The sequence below is a fragment of the Prionailurus bengalensis genome, chromosome F2 (genome assembly GCF_016509475.1).
Source record: "Prionailurus bengalensis isolate Pbe53 chromosome F2, Fcat_Pben_1.1_paternal_pri, whole genome shotgun sequence".
Lineage (NCBI taxonomy): Eukaryota > Metazoa > Chordata > Mammalia > Carnivora > Felidae > Prionailurus > Prionailurus bengalensis.
Window position 1 is genome coordinate 29,720,299 of NC_057353.1, and position 26,569 is coordinate 29,746,867.

The 26,569-nt window shown below is 37.9% G+C and overlaps 2 long non-coding RNA genes across 2 annotated transcripts; one reads left to right on the plus strand and one right to left on the minus strand.

The window, feature by feature from the left end:
* Positions 1–3,750: 3,750 nt before the first annotated feature.
* LOC122495531 lies at positions 3,751–26,569 on the minus strand. The gene is made up of 3 exons (XR_006300491.1): positions 25,601–26,569; positions 7,318–7,424; positions 3,751–4,008 (listed from the first exon to the last, which is right to left on the minus strand). It is a non-coding gene; the product is annotated as an uncharacterized LOC122495531 (long non-coding RNA).
* Positions 12,392–18,768, plus strand: LOC122495532. Its single transcript, XR_006300492.1, has 3 exons — positions 12,392–14,587; positions 15,753–15,960; positions 17,770–18,768. It is a non-coding gene; the product is annotated as an uncharacterized LOC122495532 (long non-coding RNA).

A 26,569-nucleotide genomic window follows, 5' to 3' on the forward strand; every position in this document is an offset into this window, starting at 1 on the left:
ATGATGGCTTCATTGGACTTCTTCCCCTTGCTTTAATTCATTGCAAAATATTTGTCCATAATTTTTTTCTGCTCCATGGCAACTTCTTTCTGGTGAGATTTTCATCTTCCATCTGTTTTTCTGTTCCACTTCTTATTTATTTTTCCTCCGAAAACTTTTTGGTATGGATCCCGTTTTAGTACTTTTTGAATTCCGTATCAATAAAGTATGCACATTTTTCTCAGGTAAGTTATTTGTAGGAGGCTCATGATATCATGATATGGATGAGTCAAGACTATATATCAGGCTAACTTGAATTTTTCTTGGGATCTAATACAATAAGTCCTTATTTCTCCCTAGCTTGTGGAGATAAGTTGATAAGCTGCTATGCTTTTTTTTTTTTTTTTTTTTTTTTTAATCAGGAAAGGTCTTTTTTTTCTTCCACCGCAAAAGAAATGGACTGCTTCCTGCAAATATGGCAGTGTGTGTGATTCCCCATCTAATCTCATGTTCTCTGCCTCTTGGTTCCAAGCCAGGTCCAGGAACCTCATGCTGCTCTTTGGTTGCCCCTATTCTCATTACAGCAAAAGGTTTACATTTAGCATCTCATGTGGTCTCCCCAACTTCAGGAAATTTATTTTGTTGGCTCTTTGTGAGATCTGCTACTACTGAGCTCCTTCTGTGTGGTATTCTAAATCTGCTCCTTCCTCCAGTCTCTACTGCTTTGGGCAGTCTTCCCACTTTTTAGAGCCTAGAGTTTTAGCTGTCTCCTAGTTTTACTAAAAATGGCACCAGAAATAGAGTTTGAACTGTTTTGTTTTCCTTCCCCCGTATTTCTTGTTTTTTGGATAGTTTTCAAAAAGAGAAGAGGTAAATACTGACTTAATGTCACTATGTTCCAAAAGAAAACCCTAGGTTTCTCTATAAGCAATTTCCTCATGAATGCCATCAACAAACGTTTGATTCTACCTACATGAAAATAGGCTTTGTTCAAGCGCCCAAAAGAGCTTCCTTATCCAGATTCCATCATGACACTCTTTTATGCCCATGTTCTTATTACATGAGTACTATGTGCATAGACTGTATGATCCCCTCATGGTGCCTTAACTCAGGTGATCCACTCACGCACCATAGTCTATGGTCTCTCGTGTTCTTTCACTTCGTATTCCTACCACAAGTATTCTTGCATCTAGCTGATATCTCTTCCCTTCAAATTTAATTTTCTCCCAATTTATCACCATGATAGATAGAAGTTTCGTTCTGTATCCAGCTTAGGCGTGCACATGATGTTCATTTTAACAGTCTCTTGGTAGTACATGAGTTCCATAACCATCTAGTATATCTGCCAAGAAAAACCCAATCTCAGATTAATCTAAATGCATCTTCTCTTCTCTAATACTGAGAACTGAGAAGAAAACCAATATCACACAAGCAGTGAGATGTGTTACCAACACAAATATATGGTTCCTACTCTCAGCCAAGCAGTAGTTATGGTAAGCATCATCATACTAACACTAACTGGTTAATTTATTTAAAGCTTTCTTATGGGAAGGAAGAGAGACTTTGCAGTCTTTCCCATTCCCTACTCGTGTTGCTTTTATTTGAAATCTAGCTCCATATCTTTCTAGCTGTGTGATTTAGGTAAGTTATTTGACCTCTTGGTCTCAGTTTCCTCATCTACAAAATGAGTAAAATAAGAGCATCTACCCCTTCGTGCTGTTGGAAGGATAGAGTGAGATAATATGATCAAGGGAGAAGATTAGTATATGTGGAATTTGAGAAACAAAATGCATGAACATATGGGAAGGGGGAAAAAAAGAGAACGTGAAACAAACCATTCATAAGAGACTCTCTACGCTAGAGAATAAACTGAGGGTTGATGGAGGGGAGTGAGTGGTGGATGGGCTAAATGGGTGATGGGCATTAAGGAGGATGCTTATTGTGATGAGCACTGGGTGTCATATGTAAGTGGTGAATCACTAAATTCTATTCCTGAAAACAATGTTGCACTATACGTTAACTAACTAGAATTTAAATAAAAATTAGAGAAAAGGGATAAGATTGGTGTCACACGCACAGTTTATACTCATTAAGTGGTAGCTAGTGTCAGTATAATTTCTATATATTTTTAAGACACGTTTTTCAGACAAGACAAACTGAGACACAGACTAAGTAATTTCCATGGAGTAAAATTCCACAAAGGCAGTATTCTTACTCTGTTTGAGCTACTGTACCAAAATACCACTTGGTGGCTCATAAACAACAGAAATTTATTTCTCTCAGTTCTAGAGGCTGGAAGTCCAAAAATAGGTTGCCAGCAGGGACAAATTTTGGTGAAGGCCCTCATCTGATGTATAGACTGTTGACTTCTCATGTCACTCACATGGCAGAAGATGTTAGGGAGCTCTGTGGGGTTTCCTTCATAACAGCACCAATCCCACTCATCAGGGTTCCTTCTTCATGACCTGAGCATCCTCCCCAAAGCCCCACCTCCTAATACCATCACACTGGGCCTTAGGATTTCAACATATGAATATTTTGCACAATACTTGGCACATATGAGAGTCTATTACTCAACAAATAGGTGCTAAACGAAAGAATGAATGAATGAGTGAATGAGCAAATACACTTTCCACAGATCATACAGCTAATAAGTGGCAGAGCTAAAATTTGAACTTGGATCTTGTAGGCTTGTTAGTCACGTCTATTTCAGCCACATTCCATTGCTCAGAGCAAGGCATAAGACCAACTGGATTTCAAGGGTTGGGGAAAGAGGCTCCAGTCCTTGCTAAGAAGAACTACAAAGAATATGTGGCCATAAGTAAACAACCACAGATATTCTCTCCCATTCCCTACTCAAATCTTTACCACTCTCCTTGTTCTTCATATATGTCCACTTTGAGAAGGTAAATAATCTCTAACTTATGGAGAAAATGGAGAATCTTAGACAGAAATTACTTTTGTTTCCTGTTTCTACCTGGCACTTAATTCACTGTAGATTGTGCCTCTCCTATCCCCCAACTCCCCCATCCTTGGCCCCACTCCCAGGAATTAGTTGTTCTGATACTTACCTTTTTATTCTTAATTCCAGAGTCACGGATGTACAGGTCTTATTCATGAAAAAGGCTAGTCTCTTTACTGCTATGCCTGTTCCCTACTTCCACTTTTTCTTCAATAAACTTCCATCATTGCTAAAATCTTGGAGTAACTTAAATATCTGTTTTTAAGCTTCATGCCATTTTATAAACATGCTGGTATCTTTTTCATATTTTGGAAAAAAACACTCCAACCTTACTTTATCTTTTGCTTTTAGTCACATGAATGTATTTACAAAGAGATATCTCCACTCACCATCTGTTTTTCTTTGCTTTCTACTGATGTGTCAACCCGTCAACAATAGGCTTTTACACGAACATTCCAAAAAACACAAATTGTTTCCACAAAGGTTACCCATGACTTCCCGGTTGTTTAACATAATGGATTTGCTTGAATCATTACTGGATGCTTCTTATAATTTCACTAATTTCTTTTCTCTACTCATGTCTTAAATGTTGGTTTAAATTAATGATTTTGCTCATGACTGAAATAATATGATCTCATACTGGATGATCTCATACAGTCCCTGGTACTGACCATCATCATAATGGCCATATTATCTCTGATATGTGCTCATAGACTCATATCCAACTCCCAAATGGACATTTTCCTCTGGATATTCTACTAGCAATATATCACTTCTCCACTGTTGTATAATAAGCCATACTAAAATAATATCTTTAAAAAACAACAATTTATTTGCTTATGATTCTGTAATTTGGAGCTCAGATGGGTGGTTCTTCTGCTGGTCTGGCCTGAGGTCACTTAGGTGGCTGCAGTAATCAAATGGGTTGGCTGGGGATTGGCAGGTACAGAATGGCCTCATTCATGTATTGGGGGATCTCATCTCAGAATGCTGGGATGGCTGCAACTCTCTCTCTTTATGTTCTCTCTAGTCCTCAGAGGCTAGTTTCTTCACAAGGTGATGACAACCTTCCAAAAAGTTGAGAATAGAAACTGTAAGACCACTTATCGTGGGGACTTACCAGTCACATGTTACTTCTGCCATATTCTCTTGGTCAAAGCAAATCATTCAACCAGCTATATCTTAAGAAGTGGGAAAATAGACTCTATGTCTTGCTAAGAAAACCTGTAAAGAATTTATAACCATATTTAAACTATCACATACACCTTATATTTAACATCCCCTAACCACTGTTCATCATCTTCCTTAAATTTTCTAATACTCCCATATTTTCTTTTTTAATTCACATGGTCTCCCAGGCCATAAATCTAAGAGCGTTTATTGACAACCCTCATTTGTTTATCAAGTCCAATCAAGCTCCAAATTCTGTCAAGTTTATCACCTCACTTTCTCTCAAATCCATTTTTTCCTTCCTATCATGTTAGCTTCAAGTTTTGTATGGATCTTCGGATTGAAACTCCAATTTGGCTCTGTAATCTACTTGCAAGATTCCTGCTAGGGTGATCTATCTGAAGTGCAAAATGATCATAATGAATCAAAGTAGATGTATACCCTTTTTTAACAAACTTATTTTTTAATGTCTGGCATCTGAATCTCATTCCCATGCTTGATTTGTTTTATCTCTTTCTACATTTTTCCCCCCTCTTGCTGTTGAAGCTGGAAAGAATTATCACTGTTTCCCTAGCCTGTGGCTGCTGGGGTGCATAACCATAGCAGACATGCCTACTACAGACTTTGAATCTAAAGCAAAAAGTGGCAGCAACACCCAGTCTCCCAGGCAACAGTACCAAGAGTCGCCTCCAAAGTCCAGTGCTGGGAGTTCCAGCATCTGACCATCAGATGTAGGGCATTGGCGTTTTTGTCCAAACAGTTTAATGTCATGGTCCTGCCGTGTTTTGTTCCTGCCTATTTTCTGCTAGTCTTCTACATAATTCTATGTACCACCCAATGGCTTTTCAACATATTGGTTTTTCTTTTTTTCTTAAAATTGGCCAGGGTTGGTTTTTGTTGCTTGCAAATCAGAATTTTGCATGCCTCCTACAATTTTGCCTCATATCTTTCAATGAATCATTCAAGAACTAATGTTGAGTAAACATTTATTGAATGAATTATTGAACCTGGTGTCTGACTTGGAGGGGCAGGCAATCTATAGAGGGAGAAGAGACCCATAAACATGAAAAAGTTCCATGATATTGTTGTCAGTAGTTTGTAGTTGGATAAATTGTAAATTACTTTATGAAGTTCTCTCTGGGCTTTGGCATGTGTTCTATGTTGGTGCTGTTAAAGAAAAACCATTATGTAGGCTTGGCTCTTAGGGCTAGCATTTAAGAGAGTTCAAGGACACATAAAATTATTTTAATTTTAAAAGAAAGACAGTGGTGCTCTCTTTTCTTAATAAAGTGTTGGTAGAAAGTATAATTTAATCAGTTAAGCCTTGGACTATTTTACAATGGCAAGAAAAACAAACAGCTACATTCAGTGCCACTCTGTATTTTATTTATTTATTTTTTAAATGTTTATTTACCTATTTTTGAGAGAGAGAGAGAGAGAGCAGGGAAGGGACAGAGAGAGAGAGAGAGAGAGAGAGAGAGAATCCCAAGCTGACAGCACAGAGCCCAACACAGGGTTCGAACCCATGAACTGTGAGATCATGACCTGAGCTGAAATCAAGAGCCAGACGCTTAACCATCTGAGCCACTTAGGTGCCCCTCTCTATTTTAGAGTATAACAAATTTACTCTGACCCAATCCTCTTGGCACAATATGGTTAGAATCAGTTAATTAGTGACCGACATTCATTCATAATTCTAAATGACATTATGGAATGTCCAGAAGTTTCCAGTAATCTCATTCCATTTTAGCTGATTCCTGCTAAGTTTTCATTGGTAGAAAATACAAAGATGCATGTTATTTGTTACTAAATAAATGAAGCAAGTAGCAAGTATAATAGTATTTCCGAAAACTTTTATAAACAGTATCCTTCACTTTTCATTCCAGACTAATATGGCCTTTGAATTCATTGTGCCTTTGAATATATGTGCTGGCAACACTTTATGAACCAAAGAGATCAGGGAAAATCTATTAGAAATGCAAGACTTGATCTGGGTTGTGACACATGACAAAGATTTAGATACGGATATGCAGAGAAAGACAAAGGAGGTCATTAGTGAGTGGAAAGACAAAGGAGGTCATTAGTAAGTGGAGAATGGAATGGGCAAGATATATGGAAGAGGGACTGTATTTGGCATGTTAGAGTGAAAGTAAAATCCCAGTTCAGTTGAGGAGAATTAAAATAATGCAGTAATTAGAGAAGGGGTTGGGGAAGGTAAAGTTAAGGATAAGGAATAGCCATCGACAATTTGTGAGTGGAAAAGGAATGGATGTAGTGTATAGACAGATTAATTTGACAGTCATATGCATGATGGATGGAAATGAAGAGATATTGGAGTCAAGAAGAGTAGGTAAGTTGGTTAGCGCAATTATTACCGCATGGAGTTATTGTCATTATCAGCTCACAAAGATCTGGCAGTGAGTCAGGTAACAGTAATGGAAAAAAGGCCGAGAATTTTAAAGATGTTATGAAGTATAAATTCACAGAATTTAAAGATCAGACATGGAAGGAAGTCCAGAGAAAAATAAATGAAGAGTTAGAGAATTAGTAGCTTGTTGGTTTATTAATGTAGAGAAGCATGGCTTCACTAACACATGTGAAGTCAGAAGAGGACAATTTTAAAGGCAAAAAGACAAATCTGTTTGCAGATATGTTGACTTTGAACAGTTAAGTGGAAATGTTCAAATTCCATTTGTATATTTTAACCTAAAAGAGGCACTCTGGGCTACAAATTATCCTCATAGAGAAGATGGTTTGGTCTGGGATGAACGAACTAATGAGAAAAGTAGATCTCTGCGAAGTGGCCATTCATTAGAGATTGGAGGAGAACAAGAAAGCAAAGAGAACTGAGAAGGAGCTATCTGAAAAAACAATGGAAAAGTGAAAATGGAATCTGGATTTGGAGGGCTAAGCAAGAATGGATACATTAGTATTGTTAAATTCTATTCCAGCATTTCCCAAACATCCTTAAGTTTATTGCATTTTATCCATATGAATTATCTGCCACTATAGAACAACACTCCCTAAAACAAAAACAAATATTTGCTATATCAAACCATTTCTGCAGGTTAGGAATTCAGAAGTAGCTTAGATGCAATGTTTTGGTTTGGGGTCTCTCATGAGGTTATAAACATGATGGCAGCTGAGTTTGTAGCTATCTGAAAGCTTGACTGGGGTTGGGGAGTTTTGCCTCCAAGATGGCTCACCCACATGAGTAGAAAGTTGGTACCGGTTGTTGACAGAAGACCTCAGTTCTTCTCCACATGGATCTTTCCAGGGGGTACTTTGCTGTCTCTGAAGCATGGCAGTGGACCTCATCCATAGCAAGTGAGCCAAAGAGAAAACAGGAGAAAAAAACACAGTGTCATTTATGACCTAAGCTGAGAAATCCCACTCCATCATTTTTTGCAATATCCTACTGATTAGGCATATCAGCCCTATTCAATATCACAGAGGACTAGACAAAGGTATGAATAGCAGGGGGTGAGGATCGTTGAGGGCATTTTAAAGGTTGGCTACCACAGCATGCCACTTCCTGTCACCAATCAGAAACTTAGAAATATTTAGCCTTTCCTATAAAACTACTGACTTCTAAGAAATCAAGTTGATGAAAAATTTCCTAAAATAATGAGAATACCCTATCTTTTATAATTAATTCTTTTCTTCTTTCTGGCTCATTCGTTTTTCATCAATACCTGCTCTGAACTTGTAACTTGGAATGCAGTATTATGAAGTGATTGGTTAAATCCATGGGGTCAATCACCAGACGCCAACGTTATCCTCCTTAATGAGACATTTAATGTAAAGCGGATGGATTAGTGATGTTCCCAGGCTCATTTGTTGATTATTAATGTTTGCTTTTCCTGTCTTCCCAAAGCGTGTAATCTGCTTTAAAGGCACATTGATTTTTTAAATTTTATTGTAATTTTATATTTATCCTTTTATCATTTTTTTAAGGAGGCTCCACACCCATCACGGAGCCCAACATGGGCCTTGAACCCACGAGTCCAAGATCAAGACCTGAGCAGAGATCAAGAGTTGGATGCTTAACTGACTAAGCCATTCAGGTGCTGCTATCCTTTTATCATTCTTAAATGCTCTTCCAATATGATAAATAAGCAAGGCCTTAATTAATTAATTAATCAATTACATTAATATTTAGTGAAAACACAAATGGCATTTTCAAAATAAGCCATTCTTCTCAAATTTGAATGTGCAGAAGAATCACCCAAGAAGCTTGTTTACAAATGCAGTTTTCAGGGCCCACCAATAAAAATACACTCAGTAGGTCTGGTATAGAGCCCCGGAAATGGAATTTTAAATGATTAGTCAAGATGATTCTGAAATAAAAAAAAAAAAAAAGATGATTCTGAAATAGGTGATCCATAGAATGATAAAGTGTTGCATTCTTATGAAAAACTTTCATTAACTTATAATGTTATATCCAGCATTTTGCCAAATAAATTGGAGAGAATAAAAGATTTCTGAGAAAAGTAGCTACCAAATATTAGTTCTTAAAATAATGTATTTTAGGCACATACCTAAGGGAAGAACAGAACTTTCCATAGTTACTAGCACAGGCCTGAAGAAAGAGGTAATGTGCAAAGCAGCAAGGTGTGGAGATAATACCAGTGTTTCTCCCAGGGTAATTGTAAGGATTAAATAATTAACATGAAGTGCTTAGAACAGTAACAGTCACAGAGTAAAACTTTCATAAAATTTTCTTGATGATTTTGACACTCTACATTTTATCGTTTAGACTGGACCAGAACATATATTATTCTTCTCTTGGAAACAGTGGTTAAAGATGACCACCCATTAATCAGTTAGTAGGAACTAAATATTGCTGTCAGATTCTATTGCGTTTATACTCTTAATAGTTTGCAGTATATAAATATGAAGAGTGAAGTGTATGTAGTCCTTACTTCCATGAGTTCAGACATCTTTCAAAAATACCTAGCTGCTTCAAGCTGAAAAACACAAAAGAGAAAAACAAACAAAAGAACTTCTGTATTAGGGCTTCCTAATACAGGTTTCCTGGGGCTGCTGTGACAAAGCACCACAACTTTGGTTTTGGTTTAAACAACACAAATGTATCCAAGAGTCACATGCTCTCCCGACTGAGCCAGCTAGGTGCTCCTCCCCTATTATTAACATACTAGTACATTTGTCACAACTAATGACTTGTTATTGATACATTATCAGCAAATCCATACTTTATTCATATTTTCCAAGTTTTTATCTACAAGTTTTTACCTAATATCCTTTTTTCTGTTCTTGGATGCTATCTTAGGTACCATACTACATCGGGTCCTCATGTCTCCTTAGGCTCCCTTTGGTTCTGACAGTTTCTTAGACTTTAGTTTTTCACGATACAGACAGTTCTAAGGAGTACTGAGCAGATGTTTTGTAGAACCTCATTGGAATTTATCTGATGTTTTTCTCATCATGAGAATATGGCTGTTTGCTGAGAAGGAACCTAACAGGATTTTGAGGGTCATCTAAAATGTACAGGGGGGAAAAAAGCCCATCAAGTAGATTATATAGTCTCACAATTCTGGAGGCTGAAAGACTAAGATCAGCCTGTTGGGAGCGTTTGTTCCTCCCGAGGGCCATGAGGCCCGTTCCAGGACTCTCTCCTTGGCTTGTAGATGGCCTTCTCCTCCCTATATGTGTCTGTGTTCAAATATCCCGTTCTTATAGGACATGCTGAATTAGGGTTCACCCTTGTGACTTCATTTTAACTTAATTACCTCTGTAAAGATACCAGGGGTTAGGATTTCAACATATGGATTTGGGGAGGACACAATTCAACCCCTAACAGCCTCTCTCCAATCTCCTTGCAAGGTTTCGTCTTGTTTACAAACTTTCAGATTGGGATTGAGGGTCCCTAAAGAGTAGGTTTAGAATACACACATGCACACATACACACATACAAAGATAGTCAAAGCGTGCTTTTCCCACATACTGCTTTTTTTTTTTAATGTTTATTTATTTTTGAGAGAGAGAAACAGAGCATGAGCAGGGGAGGAGCAGAGTGAGAAGGAGACACAGAATCCGAAGCAGGCTCCAGGCTCTGAGCTGTCGGCACAGGGCCTGATGTAGGGCTGGAACTCACGAACCTTGAGATCATGACCTGAGCCAAAGTTGGACACTCAACTGACTGAGCCACCCAGGTGCTCCCCCACATACTACTTTTGTAATAAAGCTTTTTTTTTTTTTTGAGTAGGTGGAGGTGGTAAAATTGGAGATATAAAGGAGTGAAGCATCTTGTCCTTGCCCTAGCAGGGCTTACACTCACAGGGCACACAAGGAATAAATGTGTAGAAAAAAAATGAAATAACAGTACAGAAACGTCTATGAGCTGAATTGAATTCAGCTGAGAGTGTGGCCGCATGATTTGGGGGTAGCACAGAGGAGGTGCTCAGTAAACCATACTTATCACTATTTCACCACTACCTTGGTGTTCTTTCAGAGAGACTTCATATGCAATAAGAATGGGCTCTAAGCAGGAAGAAAAGGCCAGTAAAGTAAAACTCGTAGGGCATATTTGTCTGGAGTCGGTTCTTTTGTGTATAATCTTAATAACAGGGACTAAGTGGTCAGTCATTTTCACTTTTTAAGTAAATCAGATTAGAAAGTCTTCCCTTTGGTTATTCTTATTTTCTTTGGCTCTGAATTTCTGTCTCTTTTAATATTGTCCTACTACTATACATCACATTGTAAATCTTTCATTTTTTTAATGTTTATTTATTTACGAGAGAGAGACAGAGAGCAAGCAGGGGAGGGGCAGAGAGAGGGGGAGACACAGAATCTGAAGTAGGCTCCAGGCTCTGAGCTGTCAGCACAGAGGCCGACACGGGGCTTGAACCCACAAACCGTGAGATCATGACCTGAGCCGAAGTCAGATGCTCAACCGACTGAGCCACCCAGATGCCCCTGTAAGTCCTTTCTAATAGCTTTTGGAACAAGATGAGATATAAATACAGTAAAATGCTCTGAAGGAATTGTCTTATTTTGTTTGCCATAAGGAAAATACTTTTAGAGGTCAAGCTTTCAAAAGCTTGAAACTATAAACAAGAAATATGAGCTAAGGAAAGGTCAAATACTGGATAAAACTAAATCATGTAATTTGGATAAGATGTGTGTGTGTGTGTGTGTGTGTGTGTGTGTGTGTGTGTTATGAGAGAGTAGAATTGTGTCAATTTAGTCGAGGGTAGGTTTACTAGGAGAAAAGGTCACCAGTCCATAGCTGCATGCACTTCATAATAAACTAAGAAACGGAAGTGAATAATAGTGATTTATGGGATTCCTGTTGATCCTGACATTTCATTATTTTTATATGGAAATAACGTTTCTAGTGCATGCTTTTGGCATTATGTTTCCTCATCCTGCTCTGAAATAATATATACATTGCCATGAACCAACTCATTTTATAGTTTTCTGACTTCTATCAGGAAAATAGTTGTACCATAAACAAGGTTCTTGATCTATTTTTAATTGTGTTTCTGAAGGTATGAAAAGGAATGGCATGAATATGAAACCTAAGACTCAAACCTTACTTCTTACAAATTACACACACACACACACACACACACACACACACCATTCCACTAACTGGTAAACACAGTTTTGAAAGAAATAACAAAATTAAAATGATAAACTTTATTCCTCCTCTTTAGCTGAATTTTTACACCAAAAATTTATGCTTTTTTTAGAATTTTTTTTAATGTTTATTTTTGAGAGAGAGAGTGATCGAGAGAGAGCATGGGAGGGGCAGAGAGAAAGGGAGACACAGAATCTGAAGCAGTCTCCAGGCTCCAAGCTGTCAGAACAGAGCCCGACATGGGGCTCTAACTCACCAACAGTGAGATCATGACCTGAGCTGAAGTCAGACACTCAACCGACTGAGCCATCCAGGTGCCCCTAATTATACTTTTGAAACAGTATGATTACTTAAGAACTAGAGAACAGAGCTTTATTTGTAGCAAGATTTTAATATGGTTCTCCTCATTGCCTACCAGTTTTTTGTTTAATATGGAACTTTGTCATAAATGATTCAAGGCACAGAATTTTAAGAAGGATGGAGAAAGTTTGTTGGGTCTGGCAAAAATCTGTGGCCTATATATTATGATTTGGCTACAAACTCATTATATGGTTATGACTCTGACCTCTAGTCTACCATTTCAGGATAGGAGTGTTGTAGTCAGATTGGACATGGGATTAAATCTTTATTTGACACTCAGTCGGAAGAGGTACTTTATCTCTCTAAGCCTCAATTTCTCCATCTGTAAAATGAAGACAATGATACCTATCTTATAAGACTTTGAAGGGAATAAAATGAGATAATAATATATGTGATCAATGCCAGGCATTATCTCTCGGAGCACTTTCCAAGCATAGTTCAAAGGCTAATTGAATGAAATTAGAGTGTTTAAAAATAAGACTTATTGAAAATTAGACTTGGAGGGAACAGTGGTAGTTAGATTGGCCAATGCCTTCTCCAAGTAAACATCTTTTGACTTTATAGCTTCTGCTCTAAGATCGTCGGTAAAGAAGTATTCGCCATCTGCCAGTGTGGTTGGCTCAAAGCTGAACTGTTTTAATTACTACCACATTTGCTATGTCATTTTATGAATAAAATATTGACATGCTGCCTCTAAAATCACATTGGAAAAGGAGATCACGTTATTGCGATACAAGGCTGTGGACTCTACACTCGCAATGACTGTGGTTCACATGGCAGGAAAATATGGCAACACCATGGTATCTAAATGAAATATCTCATGCCTGGGAGTGCATCCTTTATAAAACAGATGGTTCTTTGTTGACAACAAAATATGATTATGGTGTTTGCATGCAAGAAATTTTATACTATCTAATTATAGGAATCAAACTAGTTGTAACTGTTTTGGAGTGCAAAGCTTCTTCAAATGTGTAGGAAAATTTTGTACTCTTAACTCTATATGATTGAGAAAAATGAGATACAGGTAAACTATCACTTTAATGAATACTATTATGATGACCAGATCTACAAAACAAGACTGTTTGCAGGTTCAGACACACGATCCATTGTTACTGTATCCTGTTAATCTGGCTAGTCTGGCTTCAATATATACTACTGAGCCAAAAAGTTAGCATAACTGATGCTATGTTCACTAGGCCCTTTCTATTTAAGACTTCATATTTATTAATATTGCCTTGACATTTATCATTGCATTGTAAGTGGACTTCAATGCGGCAAATGTTTCTTTAACAGATATGAGGCAAGAATGACTATCCTTGGTTTTAGAGAGAGTCTAGGGATCAGGTAGATCAGCAGAATCATGAGCGGGGGTGGGAAGAGGGAAAATGGAGAAGTTTCTGAGTGAGCTATCTTTAGTTGATAAATGAAAGTAAATACCCTCTATGTCAGTACTTTCAACAGAGGTAATTTTTCCCAGGGGCACTTTGAAATGTCTAGCGATATTTTTGGTTGACACAGCTCCAGGAGAGGTGCTATTGGCATCTCTTGCGTGAAGGCCAGGGATGCTGCTAAACGGGACAGCCCCTCACCGCAAAGAATTATCTGGCCCCAAATGTCAATAGTGCCAAGAGTGGGCACCCTGCAACTTGCAAGTCTGAATTACATCCCCTTATATACATTGTATGAATCGATATATCTATTTCAGTTGGACTTGTAATGTAATAAAGCAATTCTTATATTTTCTCAGTTTCATCCATATGGGATTCTACTCAAATTGTATAATTTAAAAAATAGTTGCTTTCTGAATGTCACAAGAAAACAACATTTCACAGTGATAAAACCTATCCTGAACAAACAGTAGCCTTAGTCTTTCTCTAAATATAGCAGAAGAGGAAAAATACGCAGACACCAAGTTTGTAAACACCTTAAGCCCGTTTGCATCCCTGAAGATTCTATGGACGGCTCTGGGCAATAACAGAAAAAACCAATCAACCCATGGGACACGGAGGTTATGGCGATTTAAGTTGTAAATACTGGGGCAATAGTAAAGACAATTAAACTGGGTGCAATATTGGAGAAATGGCTGGGAGCTGGAGCAAATCAGCTTAGCCTGGGGGGAATTAAGGCTCACGAGTTAAAAATAGGAAAAGCAGCTCCAGAAACAGAGCTGAAAGGAGATTAACCATCAGACCCTAGGCTGTAGACCCATAATTCTCATGTTTGGTCAGTTATTATTACGCAACCATAAAATCTTAGTGCCATTCAACAATAAGTGCTTATTTTCCATGCGTCAGCTTGTTGACTGGAGTTGGCTGATCTAGACTCAGATGGATGGTTCTGCTTTAAGCTCAGGCTTGGCTACGGTTGGCTCCACTTGTTTTTAATCTGGGGCAAACAGGTACGCAGAAGAATCTCTTTTCATGGCAATGACGGAGACTCAGGAAGATAATTGCACAAGCACATTTCAAGCTCTCGCCGATAGTGCCTTTGCCAACAGCCCATTGGTCAAAGTAAGTCGTGTGGGCAAGCCCAAATTCTAAAGACAGGGAAGAATACTCCTGTAGAGGCAGAAAGGGGGCTGGACACTTTAAAACAATAATGTAGTTTGCTACATCATTTATAATTGAGCCCAGGTTTTTTGAAGCAGTATAGCTTTTGTGTATTCAACTGCAATATCTTACTTTCAATTCTCGGAAAGAAAAGATGGCCCAAGTAGTGAGTAATGGATTCCCGGGTCTGAATATTACTCCCTCTTTCTACCACTGATTGAGAAGCTGAGCATATCAGTTTTTCTGCAGTCTCATCTCTACCATCTGTTACATGTAGATAACATTTGCTGTTGATTTACTATTGCATGTCTTCCAAGAAACAAGGTAACTCAAATTTGCTAGAAAACCTCCGTGGAAGGCAGTAACGAAGGACTCATCATTATTTAATTCTTGAGACCCGGTCATTTTTCTGCACATCCTTTGATGTTATTTAGACTATTTTCAGAATGGAGAAAAAAATTTGTCCAGACAAGCGTTTGATGCTTTTCCTCATCTCTCTCTCCAAAGGATACTGCTTTGAATTTGTTTAGCGTTTTAGTAAATCCATTAACCTTTCACCTTAGACCTAGAGAATGGGTCTGATGGTTTAATTCTATTTCCCGAGGAATTTAAAACCACATCATAAACGGCATCGTGTTAGACATTAATTGTGATGCATTTTCACACCAAATTCAGAAGCAGGATAATGAAAGTATAGAAAATAGTCACTGGAGAAAGCCAAAGGAATTTGTCAGTCTTGGCTCTTGCTAATTTTGGCACCGCTGGGTTAACTCCTGCTGATGGAAATGGTATGTACTTTTACAAATATCCACTTAAAATAAGCTTGTTCTGTATGAACTTGCCTGTATGAGTTTGCCACCTATAACCTTTATTTCATCTGTGACAGTCTTAAGTACTATTGGTTTCTCCATATGCTATAATGTTCACAGTTTGGAATTAAAAGGAATACCACAGAAAGAATGATCTCAGTTTCTGAAAAGAAGGGCTAGTTGTAAAAGTCAGTCTGCTTTTCTGTTGCTGCATTTCATTGCCTGAATCCTGAAAAGCAGGAAAAACATTAACAGCCTCAGCAGGTTACGATGAGGGGAGAAAAAAAGAGACTTCGTTTCCTTTATTCCCCACACAGGTGTGATTATCGCTGGGAACGGACACCCCAAGAGACAAGAGCTGACTGGCGCCTGACCTGCTATCTACCACCTGGATAGCACGCCTCACCTCCATACTTTCCACCACTCACATCAAACCTAGGATAGTGCCTACCTTGTGCCTCAGCTCATGTTCTGCCTGCTCTTTAGCACCTGAACATCAAGGTCCACCTGAGGGATTTCGGCATGGTGGGTGTCCACGGCTCATTGTCCTGCTAACTGACCTTACAAAGGTTAATCTTATAACCAGGTTCATTGCCTCCATTTTCTTTTATTTGATCAAGGATTTCTCTCCAGTCCAATTTCCCATATTGTTGAGGTACCAGAGGACCTTATCTGGTTAAGGAATTAAAGTCTCTGATGAGCAATAACTTTCAGGAAAGGAAAAATGTGAATGCAAATTCCAACATTTCTCACAGATGTCATTTTATGAAAACATCGTTTTATTAGAATTATCTTAGGGGCACCTGGGTGGCTCAGTCGGTTAAGCATCCGGCTTTGGCTCAGGTCACGATCTCATAGTTTGTGAGTTCAAGCCCCGCGTCGGGCTCTGTGCTGACAGCTCAGAGCCTGGAGCCTGCTTCAGATTCTGTGTCTCCCTCTCTCTCTGCCCCTCCCCTGCTCATGCTCTCCCTCTCTCAAAAATATAAATAATAAACATTTTTTTTTCAACTTTTTTTTTTGGGGGGGGGGGACAGAGAGAGACAGAGCATGAACGGGGGAGGGGCAGAGAGAGAGGGAGACACAGAATCGGAAACAGGCTCCAGGCTCCGAGCCATCAGCCCAGAGCCTGACGCGGGGTTCGAACTCCCGGACCGCGAGATCGTGACCTGGCTGAAGTCGGGCGCTTATTTGGTGCCAGGCGCCCCCAGGCGCCCCAATAACAAACATTTTTTAAAAAGAATTAAATCATTGCCTAAGTAAGTAAGCCTTTATTATTTGTGAGATGGAAGTAGGTGAGATGGGAACAGACAATGGCTAGTGATAATACGACCTCCACTCTGTGGTATTATAGTGGACTTTCATCAAAAGATATTACTTGGAATTTCTTGTCTACTAAATTGGAGACAAGAATAAGTTTGGACAGAGAACTATTATTTACCTTAAAAAAATCCGAGTTGCTGGTTTTCTATTTGAACTGGAGTATAATAGTTTGTTATTTTCCTAAATAATATTCACCTTTTTGTATATAGTGCACATGGTACTCTGTTGCTTTTCTAATTCTTTTAGGTATCTGTAGTTTTATTATATTTTTCACTTACAATACTATTTACTTCTGTTGCTGTCCACTTTTTCTTGATTTGATTTACTGAGGGTTTCTTTCACTCATGTCACTCTGTAATTATTTCAAGCACTTACATTAAGTGATTGATTCTAAATTTTCTCTGTTTTCTGACACGTTTGTTTTTTGTTTTGTTTTGTTTTTTAGAGAGAGAGAGGGAGAAAGAGAACGTGAGTGGTGGGGAGGGGAAGAGGGAGAGAGAGAAAATCTCAAGCAGACTCCATGCCCCAGCACAGAGCCCAATGCAGGGCTCAATCTCCCAACCCTGAGATCACGACCTGAGTTGAAATCAAAAGTTGGATGTCAACCCACTGAGCCACCCAGCACCCCTAACTCATTAGTTTTTACCTTTACTTTTATTCATCCTGTTTGATGCTTTCCTAGAAGTTGGTCTCTTATTAATGTGTTTTGCTTTATATTACTTTGATCATGAATCCTTTTATGCCTAATGAAAATGTTAATTTATGTATTTTGTCTTTTTAAAACAATAATAGCAGTTAACGTTATAAATTTATACCTGAATATTTAGAGATGTAGTCAACATATTGGTCACTTGGTCTGTACCGCATATTCTTTTCTAATAGTGTTCCTGCACAACCCTTAATGAGTAGGAACTTGGGGCCCTATGGTCCCAACTGAGTAGACAAGGGTGGGCGTCTTATTCATATGTACCTGTTTTCATCTTATTCTCCAGCTCTCTTCTCTATTTTTCTCAGCTTGAAGATCATATTTGAAAAAGTGACTCCAGTCAGTGTCTGCTAGACTTGAAGTGGGATTTAAGAAAAAGCCAGAATTGGAGCTACCATGTCGAACTCAGGATCACCTGGAATGGAAAAAGCTAGGCTGCAGGTAAGCCTGTGCACAAAGAGAGGAAGAACCATGCAAGGTGAGGCAGAAAGATAGAGAAAGTGGTCACTTTGATTCTTGTGAGATTTCCTCTTCTTTCTATAGTTTGGCTTCTCTTCTAGACTTTAGTTTCCATTTTACTTAAGCTAGCCAACAAATGCTTCCTAGCACAAAATGATTCCTAGTACAGTAGTTCTCCCATTTTATTTTAAAACAATTTAGTCATTTTTAAAAATTATTTTAAACTTTAAAAGAAATTTTTTAAATAGTGACTTTTGTTCATATGTTAGCCTGTGGGAAAACTAGTCAATGAGTTCATCTATCAGTGCTACAGTTTATCTAGTAACAGTAATTTGAATTTTCAGTAAAGTTCCTGGATTTCTCTGCTCCTTTCAATAACACTCATGATTATTTTAATGAAATGAAGTAAGCAGTTTAGATGGAAAGGCATGTATTAGTTTCCTATTGCTGCTATAACAAATTAATGCAATCCTGGTGGCTGCAAACAACACAAATTTATTATCTTACATTTCTGCAGGTCAGAAATCTGAAATGGGTTTTATGAACTAAAATCAAAGTGTTGGCACAGCTTCATTTCTTCCGGAGGCCCTAGGAGATAATTACTTCCTTGCCATTTCTAGCTTCTCAAGTTCACTTACATTCCTTGGTTGTGGCCCTTTCTTCCATCTTCAAAGCACATTACTCCGAGCTTTGCTTTCACCATTTCATCTCTTTTCTGCTTCTCAGCTTCTGTCTTTCTCTTACAAGGACCCTTGTGACTGCATTGGACCCACCCAGATAAACCAGGATCATTTCCCCATTTTTATAATCCTTATCTTAACCACATCTGCACAATCTCTTTTAGCATTTAAGGTAATGTAGGGGCGCCTGGGTGGCTCAGTCGGTTAAGCGTCCGACTTCGGCTCAGGTCACGATCTCGCGGTATGTGAGTTCGAGCCCCGTGTCGGGCTCTGTGCTGACTGCTCAGAGCCTGGAGCTTGTTTCAGATTCTGTGTCTCCCTCTCTTTCTGACCCTCCCCCGTTCATGCTCTGTCTCTCGCTGTCGCAAAAATAAATAAACGTTAAAAAAAAAAAAAATTTAAGGTAATGTAGTCACAGGTTCTGGGGATTGTGATGTAGACATCTTTATACTCAGCCTGTATAAGAGCATTAGATTAAAGGCTATTTATTCAATGTCAGTTCTATAGCTTATTGATCTTAAGCATGTTACTTAAATTCACTGTGCCTCAGTTCATATATCTGTAAAGTAAGGGACTTATAGTAATCACTTTTTACAAACTCTCTTCCTAGGCTAAAATTCTTTTTCTGGGCTACCATGAATAATACATAAAATAGCACTAAATTGCCAGCATAATTTTGAAGATGGTTACTTTTTCTCAAGAGTATTTTAATAATTTTAACTACTAGGTTTCTTAATTTCAGGAAAGCGTTTAAATGTTCCTTCTCATTTGACAAGAACAGCATTCTGCTTCACTGTATATAATCATTTTGTACTTAATGACAATTTTCTTCATTCTTATTCAATACTTCCTTTCCTTTCTAATGCTTCTTTTATTCCTTCCCACTCATACTATCCCACCTCCTAATTCTTTTGGCTAAAAAAAAAAAAAATCTTGATCTAGAAAATCTAATAGATGGTGTCATTTAAGAAAGTTTATTTTAAATAAACATTCCATTGTTTTTCTATTATCACTAGCTTTTACCTATTCCCTACCCACCCGTGGTACCAAGGGGACATACGTTTGATAGCATTTTTTTATTTTTATTTTTTAAGTAATTAAAAAACACTGGGTTAAAGCATGGAGAGCACCGGTTAAAAGGTAACATTAAGGAGTTAACATGCTAAGTTATTATTAACAATTACAAAACTTTCTCATAGTGAGTCTATTAGATTAGCCAATCTACTATCTATTACCAAAGGAAGGGGGGAAATAGAGCAGACACATTTCGGGGGAGGTGGAGTGTAAAATATTCAGGAAAGCACAACTGAGAAAGGATGTTACCGTGGAAAAATCTAAGACAGAGCTTTAGAATCAGAAGAGGGTCTGACTATCAAGAGGCTGGCTATGGTCTCTGAATAAATCTCCTTCACTGCCCCATTTTGCTTAGAGTTGCTGGGAACATAACACTGTCCTACTTTTGTCTTCATGGTTTCCCAGGGAATGTCTGTGAGGAAGAGCAGTCATATAAAACATCTGGTTTTCCTATTTAAATTTCAGATGTGAACTAGATAATCACAACCAACAAATCAAACAACCTAGGAGTAATGGATACATTTCTAGAAACATACCATCTACCAAGACTGAATCATGAAAAGATAGAAAATCTAAACAGACCAATTATTGGTAAGGAGATCGAATCAGTAATCAAAACCTCCCAACAAATAAGAGTCCAAAACTGAATAGTTTCACTGGTTAATTCTACCGAACACTTGAGAAAGAATTAATACCATTCCTTCTCAAACTACTCAAAAAAAATTGAAGAAAAAGGAACACTTCCAAACTCATTTTCCAAGGCCAGCATTATCCTGGCACCAAAACAAGACAAGGACATTACAAGAAAATAAAATTACAGGTCAATATCCTGATGAACATAAATGCAAAAATTTTCAACAAAATATTAGCAAATTAAATTCAAAGTGCATTAAAAGAATCACACACCATGATCAAGTGGGATTTATTTCAGGAACATAAAGATGGTTTAACATCCACCAATTAATGTGATCCATCACATTAACAAAACGAAGGATAAAAATTATCTGATCATCTAAATAGTTGCAGAAAGGGGCGCCTGGTTGGCGCAGTCGGTTAAGCGTCCAACTTCAGCCAGGTCACGATCTCGCGGTCCGTGAGTTCGAGCCCTGCGTCAGGCTCTGGGCTGATGGCTTGGAGCCTGGAGCCTGTTTCCGATTCTGTGTCTCCCTCTCTCTCTGCCCCTCCCCCGTTCATGCTCTGTCTCTCTCTGTCCCAAAAATAAATAAACGTTGAAAAAAAAAATGGAAAAAAAAAAGATAAAAAAAAAAGAAAGAAAAAAATAAAGAAAAAAAAATAGTTGCAGAAAAAGCACTTGACAAAATTCAACATCCATTCATAACAAAAACTCAACAAACTGCATATAGAGGGTATATACTTCAACATAATAAAGTCTATATATGACAAATCCACAGCTAACATCATATTCAATGTTAAAAAGCTGAAAGCTTTTCTTCTAAGATCAGCAACAAGACAAGGATGCCCACTCTCATAACTTTTATTTAACACACTACAGGAACTCCTAACCAGAGCAATTAGGTAGGATATAAAGCAATTAGGTAGGATATAAAGAAATAAAAGTCATCCAAACTGTTTCTATTTGCAGATGATGTGATATTGTATGTTAAAAAAAAAACAACCCTCTAAGGACTCTACCAAGGACCTTTCAGAACTAATACACTAATACTAATAAATTCAGTAAAGTTGCAGGATACGAAGTCAATTTACAAAAAAAAAACCAAAAAACAGTTGAGTTTTATATGCTAAAAACAAACCATCAGAAAGAGAAATTGAGAAAACAATCCTATTTACAATTGTACCTCAAAAAATAAATACCTAGGAATACATTTACCCAAGATGAAAGATCTCTACACTAGACACTATAAGACATGGATGAAAGAAATTGAAAAAGACACAAATAAATGGAAAGATACTCCATACTCATGGACTAGAAGAACTGATGTGAAAATGTACTTACTACTCAAAGTAATCTACAGATTCAATGTAATTCCTGTCAAAATTCCAATGGCATTTTTCACAGAAATAGAACAATCATTCTTAATTTGTGGGGAACCACAAAAGACTGTGAATAGCCAAAGCAATCTTGGAAAGAAGAAGTAAGGTAGAGGTATCACACTTCCTGATTTCAAACTATATTAAAAAGTTGCAGGGGCGCCTGGGTGGCTCAGTTGGTTGAGCATCTGACTTTGGCTCAGGTCATGATCCCACAGCTCATGGGTTTGAGCCCCATGTCAGGCTCTGTGCTGACAGCTGGGAGCCTAGAGCCTGCTTCGGATTCTGTACTTCCCTCTCTCTCTGCCCCTTCCCCGCTCATGCTCTGTCTCTCTCTCTCTTTCTCAAAAATAAATAAACATTCTAAAAAGTTTTTAAGAAGTTACAGCAATGAAAACAGTTTGGTATTGGCACAAAAACAGATATAGATCAATGGAAGAGAATAGAGTTCAGAAAGAAACCCACGTATACATATGCTCAATCAATTGACAACAGAACCAAGAACATATAGTGCAGGAGGGTCATCTCTTAAATAAATGGTGTTGGGAAAACTAGACAGTCACATGCAAAAGAATGAACTGTACCCATATCTTACATCGTACACAATAATAAACTCAAAATCGACTGAAGCCTTGATCATTAGACCTGAGATTATAAAACGTTTAGAGAAAAATACAGAGAATAAGCTCCTTGAAATTGATCTTGGCAATAATTTCTTGTTTTTGACAGCAATGCAAAGGTAGCAAAAGCAAAATAGAAGAGTGGTATTTTATAAAACTAAGAAAACTTTTGCATCGCAAAGGAAACCATTGAAAAAGGAAAAGGCAATCTATGATGGGAGAAAATATTTGCAAACTACGTATCTGATAAGGGCTTAATATCCAAAATATATGAAGAAGCCATACAACTCAATAGCAAAACAAAACAAAAACCAAACTGATTGAAAAATGGCTAGAGAAGCTGAATTTTTCCAAAGGATGCATATAAATGGTCAACAGGTACATGAAAAGATGCTCCACAAGGCACCTGGGTGACTCCGTTGGTTAAGCGCCAGATTCTTGATTTCGGCTCAGGTCATGATCTCAGGAGTCATGAGTTCAAGGCTCTGTGCTGACAGTGTGGAGCCTGCTTGGGATTCTCTCTCTCTCTTCCCCTCCCCTGCTTGTGCTCTCTCTCAAAAATAAATAAATGAGCTTAAAAGAAAAAAAGATGCTCCACATCACTAATTATCAGGAAAATGCAAGTCAAAACAACAATACGATCTCCCTCCCATTAGAATGGCTATAATTAAAAGCCAAGAGATGACAAGGGTTAGTGAGGATGTGGAGAAAAGGGAATTCTCGTGCACTGTTGGTACTCCACTATGGAAAACCCTGAAGTTTCCTAAAAAATTACCAAACTAGAAATATGACACAACTCTACCCCAGGATACATATCTAAAGGAAATGAAAATGAAAATAGGATGTTGAAGGAATATCTTCATTCCCATGTTCATTGCAGCACTATTTATAGTAACTAAGACATGGAAACAACCTAAGTGTCCATTGATGAATGAACAAAGATGTGAGATAGATGTATATCTGTATACATCTATCTATCTCACATGGATATAGTGAAATACTATTCAGCCATAAAAAATAAGGAAATCCTGCTGTTTGTGGCAATTTGGATGAACTGAGTGGAATAAGCCAGAAAGAGAAAGACGAATATGGCATCACTTACATGTAGAATCCAAAAAATAAATGAAATTTTTAAAACAGTCAAACTCATCGACACAGATTGTAGAAAGCTAGTTTCCAGGGTTTGAGGGTGGAGTGGAAGTAGGAAGAGGTTGGTGAAAGTGTACAAACTTTCTGCTATAAGATGAGTAAGTTCTGAGGATTTAGTGTAAAACATGGTGACAGTAATTGAAAACAATATACTGTATAACTGAAATTTGTTAGCAGAGTAGAACGTAAATGTTCCTACTGGAAAAAAGAAAGAAATACATGAGGGGAAGGATGTGTATGTTAATTAACTTGACTGGGGGAGTCCTTCCATAATGCATATGTATATCAAATCACCACAATGTACATTTTAAATATCTTACAGGGTTATATGTCAGTTATTCCTCAGTAAAACTAAAATAAAAAAAAATTATCAAGCTTATAAGAGTAGTTCGAACACTTATATATTTACTATTTTTGCTTCTAAGTGGTCTCGTAATTTAGCAGTTTCCCCACTCTGTCAAATCGTAGTGACCATTCATCAAAAGATATTACTTGGTAGAGCGGATATGTCTGGATCAGTTATAGCCTCCCATCCCTCCTTTAGATTGGTCTCTTTTCCTCACAAATCTTTATCGAAAGTGATTTTCTTCAGCTGCTTGCAAATGTTACCATCATGAACACATTAACATACAATGTGCCATCTGGACTATGAACCAGGAAGAAATTCAGCCTATATTTACAGTTGTTAATCAATAGGGTTGCCCTGTTTAACCCTTACGCAAAAAGAGCAGTGAAAATATTCATCCTCAACATGAAGAATTTATGGTTTAATAAAATGAAGGTATAATTAAGAAATTTAAGCATCAACATTCTGGGGGTGGCTCAGCCTGTTAAGTGACCAGCTCTTGCTTTCGGCTCAGGTCATGATCTCGTGGTTCGCGAGTTTGAGTCCTGCATAGGGCTCTGCACTGACAGCGCGAAGCCTGCTTGTGATTCTCTCTCTCTTCCCCTCCCCTGCTCTCTCTCTCTCTGTCTCTCTCTTTCTCTCAAAATAAATAAATAAACTTAAAAAAGTATCAACATTCTGAATATAAACTAAAAAGGTTAAGGTAAATGGGCATAAATATTTCAGCTGCTATTTCCTCAGAAATGTGTCTTTCCCTGAAGAGAAAAGTGTAGCCACCGAGAGACTGAAGTGTCTGAGCCTCATTGCCCACCTACAATTCACATGTGGCCTTCTCTTTTGGAAGAAACTCAAAGCAATTCTCCAGCACGAGAAAACCATTCCCACAACTGTCAAGATGCTACGTCACAGCTGTAATGTCCACACTAATTTTTCCAAGGAAATTATGCTTTTATGGAGAAATTAAAGCAAATTTTTTTTTACAGAAAATCCCGAAGAACTTGACAGAACTTATGTAGCCAATTAATTCTGAGATGTAGCTACAACCAGGTTCATTGCTTTCTCTTGACTATCTTTAGGACCAGTAGTTTCTACTGAGTCTAATTTTTAAGCCATGCAAATTACAGGAGGCTTCAGAATGCCAATAATAGCATGCTGGGGTTAATTATTGACTCAGAAGGGAGAATGTCAACTACTGAATCATCTACTTATCTCTTGCCACACCTGGGGTTTTCTCTGGACGACTTCCACCCAAGTGTTGACAAAACTTGACCTTGGATACTCGCTAAGATTTGTTGGGACTATTGCCAAAGGTACTTATGTGCCAATAGGACAGGCTCCACATACATTAGCCAGGTTATTCTGCTCCACATATGGCAAGAAGAGTACTTTTTGAGTTTTCCACATTAATACTGATGGAAAGCTTCTAGACAAAAAGGCTCTTATTGCTGTAATCCCATGCAGTGCCCTGGATCCTATCCTCACGTAAACTTTAGTGCATAGCTAAGTCGAAAGACTAAGGCTCATTGATGAGTCACCTGGGAAGAATAAGCATGCCCATTTATTAAAGGTAAAATACAGGCTCACAGCCAGAATACTACATTTATATACCTTCTGAATGGTCTTGGCAGCAATCCTAGTGGGGTGGGGGTGGGGGACAGGGGGTACATTATTTTCCAATTGAATTAACTGGAGCCAAAAGTACAGTTCTGACCCCAGCTGTGCTACTGATTTGTCTGGGGAAAGACACTTAACCTAGAGTCTCCCAATTCTCCTTGGAACATAAAATCATTAAGTAACTGACCTTGAAGGTTATTGTGAGGAATGATGACATTTTAAGGAGGCTTGGCTTTCACAGAAAGGGTGCTTCACAGCAGTCTCAAAGGCCTTGGTGCTTCCACAAGGGGTGGTAAATAGATTAAAGAGAGTGAAATAACAGTAATAAAAAGGGAATTATAGAAAAAGACTAAATAATGTTGTCTAGCCTGTTAAAACCATTTCTTGCTGCTATTATCTATAATTTCTAGGTCAATTATGCTAATGTCAACCCAGGGCCTAACTGAGTTAAGGAAAGAATACAGGAAGATTTGTATTGACACGATGTCAAGAGAAGAGTGGCATGGGGTATGGAAATGCCTCATCATGCCTCCATTTGTATATAATAGTCTGCTTTGGTGCAAGCTTCTAATAGAGCCTGATGGTTAATCGTATCCCATGTGGAGTGAAACTTGTGCCTCACTAGACTACACATCCCAGAGATACTAGTTTCACAAATGTGAGGTTGACAGTAAACTTTTCACAACTAATTCTCTAGAAAGTATGCTTTAAAAAAGTCTAGAAAATTGGCCAACAGTATTTATTGAGTGTTTTCTGCATGCCAGGTCTGGAGTAGACTCTTTAGACTTAATCACAAATTATTGTCAGGTCGTAAAGCAAATTCAACGGATGAACAGAAAATATCTAATATAAAAATTGAAATGTATTAATTTTAAAAGTTAACATATAAATAAATTGTCCTGCCCATTGTCCCCTAGGAAGTCTTCACAACCCAGGAGAAAAGATTTACTCCCTAATTTCCACACCCCTTACACCTGCCATATGCAATGATGACACATATTCTTTTTTTTTTTTAATTTTAAAAATAGGTTTTATTTAATCCATTATATCCAAGATAATATCATTGCAACATATAACAGATATTTTAAAAATTGAGATATTTTGTATCCTTCTTTTTTTTAACTAACCTGAATCTGGTGTGTATGTAGATGTCACA